Source organism: Passer domesticus, chromosome 4 (genome assembly GCF_036417665.1).
Source record: "Passer domesticus isolate bPasDom1 chromosome 4, bPasDom1.hap1, whole genome shotgun sequence".
Taxonomy (NCBI): domain Eukaryota; kingdom Metazoa; phylum Chordata; class Aves; order Passeriformes; family Passeridae; genus Passer; species Passer domesticus.
In genome coordinates, this window is record NC_087477.1 from 52,970,921 (window position 1) to 52,977,169 (window position 6,249).

Here is a 6,249-nt window from a genome sequence, read left to right on the forward strand (position 1 = left end):
AATAATGTTTTCCCTGCCAAGCCAGGCCTTTATAGATGCTGAGCAAATGAACCACATGCTGACAAGCTGTAAGGCCATTCCCACTTTTTGAGATTTCTTGCACAAATGAAGAGAAGAGCAGAACAACAAGCTTCTGCAGCTTAAAAAGAAAGAATTGCTAATTACTAGGGCAGAAATGAATTGCTATCAGGTGACAAGAGATAGGAAGAGGGATGTTTGCTGTCTATCAGAAGTATTTTAACACTTCTCCCTTTTGGTCAGCCTTTGGGCACCTGACAATCACTGGTCATCTTACATCCTGATAACCATTATAGACTCATTCCAGGTTGGAAGTGACCTCAAGGATCATCTGGTCCAATCTTTGTTGGTGAAAGCAGTCTGGGTGAGATGGCCCATCATCCTGTCCAGCTGAATCTTAAGTCTCCAATTCTGGGGAATCCACCACTTGGCACATAATGGAGAGATTATTCCAAAGGCTGATTATTCTCATAGTGAAAAGTTTTCTCTTGTATCCAGTTGGTATCTTCCCAGGTGTAACTTGCACATATCACTCCTCACTTTTCCATAAGACTCCTTATGAACAGGGAATCTCCATCTTCTTAGCAGACGCCCTTTAAATACAGGAACACAATGATAAGGTGTGCTTAAGCTTATTTTCTCCAAGCTGGACAAATCCAGTTTTCGCAGCCTTCACATGACAGGCTACCCAGTGATTTGGTCATCTTTGTTGCCCTTTATGTCACCTTCTCCACCCTGTCACATCTTTCTTGTATAGCAGGGACCACAACTGAACACAATATTCATATGTGGCCTGACCAGAACTGGTTAGAATGCCATAGTTACTTTACCTCTCCTGTCATTGATGCAGCCAAGTCTTGTATTGGCTTTCTTTGCTGCAGCAACAAACTGTTCACTCACACTGAACTGCTTGTCCACCAGCACCCTCAGGTCCTTTTCCATAGAGCTGTTCCCTAGCCAGGTAGATCCACAGCCTGTGCTGCTCTCCTGGATTATGTTTTTCCACGTGCAGAACCTTATATTTGTCCTTATTGAACATCCTAATGGTCTTGTTTGCCTAATATTTCATCCTGTCCAGGTTGTCCTGCAGGCTGGCTCTCCCTTCCAAAGTGTCCACTGCCTCACTCAGTTTGGTATCACTGACAAACTTCATCTGGGTACACTTGATCCCATAATCCAAACCACTGAGGAAGGTACTAAACAGCCTTGAGCCCAGTATCATTCCCTGGGGGACTCCACTTGAGGCAGTTGCCAGGGTGAGAGGGAGCAATTTACCACCACCTACAAGGTCAGCCAATTTCCAACCCACTGCATGGATCACGCATCCACACCATCACATACACATATCTGTAGGAGGAGGCCATGGGAAACCATATCAAAAGCCTTGGAGATATCCAGGTAGACAATGTTCACTGCAGACCCCACATCAGCCAAGCAGGTTCATTTGTTGTAAGAGGCAATCAGGTTTGTCAAGCAAAATTTGTCCTTTGTCAATCTGTGCTGGCTTTTCCTAATCATGAGCTCCATTTGACTTCTAACAGCTCCCAGGACAATTTGTTCCATAGGTTTCCCAGGGACTGAAGTTAGACAGATGGGCCTGTAGTTTTCTGGGTCCTCTCTGAAGTCCTTGTAGACAGGAGTGACATCAGCCTTCCTTTAGTCTTCTTGGATGTCCCCCAAATTCCACATCTCGAAAATTATGGAGAGTGGCCTCAGCTATATTGGCCAGCTTTCCTTTGTTGGATACTGTCAGAGCACATCAGTGTGTAGAGGTCAAGCTCCTGTAATAGTTCACACATCAACCCTTCCTTCACAGATAGTGGATCTGTGTTTGCATCAGACAGGATTTTTTTCCAAAGTCCTGGTGCTGATGGAAGGACAAAGGTGAAGAAAGTGTTGAGTACCTCTGCCTTTTCAGCCTTGGTGACTAATTCATCTCTCCTGTTAAACAGCAGGAAAATACTTTGTTTCTGCTTGTTTACATACCTGTCCTGGTTTCACCTGGCACGGAATTTATTTTCATCCTAGTACCTGGCACAGTGGTGTGTTTTAAATTGGTATGAGAATAACGTTTATTACACCCTAATGTTTCAGTTCTTGCTAAGTTGTGTTTGCCCAGCATCAAAGACTTTTCAGTGCTCCACGCCCTGCCAGTGAAAGGTTCCACATGAAGCTGTGAAAGAGCCTGGCCAGGACAGCTGACCCCAACTGGTCAAAGGGATATTCCATACCACAGAAGGCCCTGCTCAGTACATGAACTGGGGGGGGGTGGCTGGTAGGGACCTATTGCTGTTTAGGGGTGGACTAAGGTCAGTGGGTGGTAAGGAATAGTTTTGTGTAATTGCTTGTGTTTATTAGGTTTTGTTCCTTTCTCTTCTTTCCCTGTTTTCATTTTACTTTATTATATTTCAATCATTAAACTTTTCTTATCTCAACCCATGGGTTTTAGTTTTTTTTCTGATACTCTACTCTGTTCCACTGGGATGAAGTGTATGCATGGTACTTCATCATGGTCTAAGCCATGATAGTACTGGAAGAACTCTTGTAGTTTTTGACATCTCTGACAAATTTCCATTTGAACTGTGGTTGTGCTTTTCTAACTTCATCTCTGCACACCCTTGCAATAGCCTTATGCTTACTTGGATGTAATCCTGAAGCCTAGAAGAAGATTCACAGAGAACTGGACAAGGAGTTTGGTAAGTTTTCCATTCCTCCTTATCAAGATTGAAGAAATTGAGATAGGAATGCCACGTGGCCACTCTGGGGTTTTAAGTAGCTAGAGGTAGCTGGGATGGGTGCTGGAATATTGTCAGGAGAGAGTACTGAGAAAGTTTTCCAGGTAAAGGGTAGGGTTTTTCTCTATTTTATGGTAAAGCAGTTGTAGACAGCCACCCATTTGCTGTTTTTATCCTTCCTTTCCCTTTTCTCTTAGGCGAAGGGTATCAAGTATTGAATGGTACAAATACTCCTGTTATAACTTGTGCCCTACCAAGATTTTCCCTGACCTGGAGGAGTTTAGTCCTGAGCGATTCTTCCCTGAACATTATAAGGAAAAGCACCTGTATGGTGCTTTCCAAATATTTTATGTTGTTGACAGTTGTCATGCATCCATCACTTTGTAACAGACATTTCTGGACCAACTAGGGGGTGATGTGAAAGATATTTCACCCCTATTTTCCCTTTCAGTCTTGTGATTGTTTCATGGTAGGCTTTTCAGGTGAGTGTAGATGTCATGGTGTCAGTAGCAGCCCTGCTACTGAGGTAGGCTCTCTTGAGAAAAGGCTAGAGAGGAGAACACAGTTCCTGCCGGCTCCACTCTGGATCCACTGCAGGACACAGCTGAGCTAAGCAGCCAAATCAGTGGCACTTCAGAGAAAAAGTATAACTGACACCTTATCAGAATTGCTTTGCAACAGTAGTCTGTGTTCTGGGGCATGAGTGGTGGTCTCTGTTATTGTAAGTCACATTGTTATCCTGGTAGAGAAGATTAGGGTTTCTTAGGACACAAGGTTTTGTATACCTTTGGAGATAATTCATGCAAAATGTCTTGTAGTGAAGGAACTAAACAGTTGCTGCTCTACAGTGAACACTAAGTTGGAGAGACCAAGCAAGGTATGCTTGGTGGAGGTGGCATCAAACCAGTCAGTGTCTTTGAAAAACAGCTGTGGTCTCTGTCTCACAAATGCTATTAATGTCCTGTACCTGTGTGAGAAGGGGTCCACAGAATGATTTGAAGCTGGAGTCTTCCTCAGGATTTGTTCTTGGAAGCGAAGATTTTGGGTATGAAGTTTTAGTAGACTTGTTTGGGCATGAAATTTAGTATCAGGACCTAAAATTCCTCTCTGAGGACTGGGGAGATCTCTGAGCTCTCCAGCTGTCCAGCTGATGACATATATTGAAATGGAGATATACTGTGTTATGTTTTCTTTGTCTAGGTGATGGCTATTGTGGACTGCAAATAGCCTGTTTATTTCAGAGTAGCTTTCTGCATAAGGGTTAATCATGTTGCAATGGTGTGTGTTTAGAAAGAGAGAAGCTCTTGCTAAGAAAGCCTTTCTTAAGAAAAAAACCCAGTTTTTCAGAATGAGATGTGTACTTCTCTATTCAGCTTGGCTGCTGAGCTATTCAGCTTGTACTTCAGCTTGGCTGCTGTGCTCAGCTATGTTCTGCAGTGGATCCAGAGTGGAGCCAGCAGGAACCCCCCTCTGTTGTATCAGATCCACTTTAGACTTGTTTTGCTTTGTTTTTGTTTTATTTTGTTTTTTTTTTCCTGCTGTTAATGATTTTTTTTTTAGTTTTTCTTATTGAAGAATCCAGGCTTCATTCTAGGGACTAGCAGAAGCCTGTGTTGTCATTGTGTTTCATGGCTGACACAGCTGCCTAAGAGGTTGCTTGTCTTCTGCCAGTACAGGTAGATAGGCTTCCACTTAGGCAAGAGGCTGAAGAAGAGCAGGTTTGCACTGTTACAAGCATTTATAAAAGCAAAGATTCACTAACCAGTGGAATGCCCACAGAAATGCAACACTGAACAATAGCTCTCAGGGTAAAAAGGAAATGCTGATCACAATCCGGTAGAAAACTCATTTCCTACAGAACATCCTCCAAGTTTTGTTATGATTCCAAGTCTTGGTGACATAATTAGGCCTCAAAGATGCTAGACCTCTCATTTCTTGTTTCTTGGGTATGTATCTTTTATGTCTCATTCCAGTGTTTCTGCTCCCTTTTATTAACATCATCACCATTGCCAGCTGCTGGCAGGATACTGCAGTGTTTGCTTTGCAGTGTTCCCTACTACTTTCCCAATGCCTTTCCACCTTCTCCTTGCTGTTTCACAGGGTTTTTTTGGTTTTTGCTGTTTGGGTTTTTTGTTTTTCCTGTAGAAAGAGTACAGCAGTTAGAAGTACAGATTTTTGACTCAGAAGCACAAATAGTCACTTCACCAAATTATTGGTGCAATTAGGGCAACAAACTGCAAGACTTTTTGTAAATATGAGAGTATAATTATTCAGCTGACCTCCATCTTAAAAGTACAAAAGGTGAGTCTCTTTGTCCTGTGCTGTTTCCTTCCTAGGTTGTCACCTGAACAAAAGAGGGGACTGACGATTGTCTAACTTGCCTATGTGTTTGCAAAACTGGGTATATATCTGCTGCTTTCGGTCACAAACCATTACAAATAGCAAGAGTAGCAAAGTTCATTTCCAACTGTTTACTGTGCAGAAAGATATAACAGTCAGCATTTATGATGAAGTTTCTGCTGGGAGTTTGCAAGAGCAAAGTGCCAAAATTTACCCCTCTCTGATGCCAAGGGTCACAGAAACTTATTTAACTTCTGACATTCTGAGCTTTCTGTTTGTGTTTTTCTCTTAGTTGTTTTGTTTATGCTATTTGTTGATTTGCTAAAAATGCTTTTGCAGTCAGTGCAGTCATTTTTGGTACAAAGCAGAGGATAAATGTGACTATGGCCATAAGCACATACCATTTGTGCTTTATTTGGGGGGTGAAGTCTTGTGAATTGGCTGTGAACCATGCTGCCTCTACCAAAATTCTGTTTCACCAAAAGGTTCCTGAGCACCCACTTTGAGAAACAGATGCTCAGTAGCCCAGCAGTAGTGAAAAGAGACCCTGGATCCTCCTGAGGCAGGAGGGGCAGCAATGTGTATGGTGGGTTTGGTACTGTGAGTACGCAGGCACTTTGGAAGTTGGGGCACAGGTGCTGGTGCTGCTGGTTGTTTTACTGGCACCTTTTAGCCTGTGCCTGAGCATTCAACAATGAGAAGAGTAAAGGCCATTTGAGCTGAGAAGCATCAGTGTGCTTTGCAGTGCTGTTATGGGCTTTGGTTTTTGTAACCCCTTGAAGCCATCAAACCAGCTGAAAAGGGGAATTCTCCATCTGGCCCTTTAGTTATCGTGTTGGCCAGCACTGGAGCAGTTCTCTATGGCAAAATGGTGTTGAGCACCTGGGAAGAGATTGAGAAAGATGATATTAACAAAACTTATCTGTCCTAAATCAGCAAAAAGGTGTTTTTTCTCTTGATGGTGCTTTGTTTTTTCCTTGTGAGGTATTGCATGGGCCTGCAAAGAAGGAGGGAACAGCCACTGCCCTCACTTGGCTCGAACCAAGTGAGGGCAGCGACTGTTCCCTCTGGCTTGCCTGTCACCAGGAAATACTAGAATGCAGCCTCTCCATAAGAGTGTTTTTCAACTCTGTTAAACTCTGCTTATTTTCCTGGC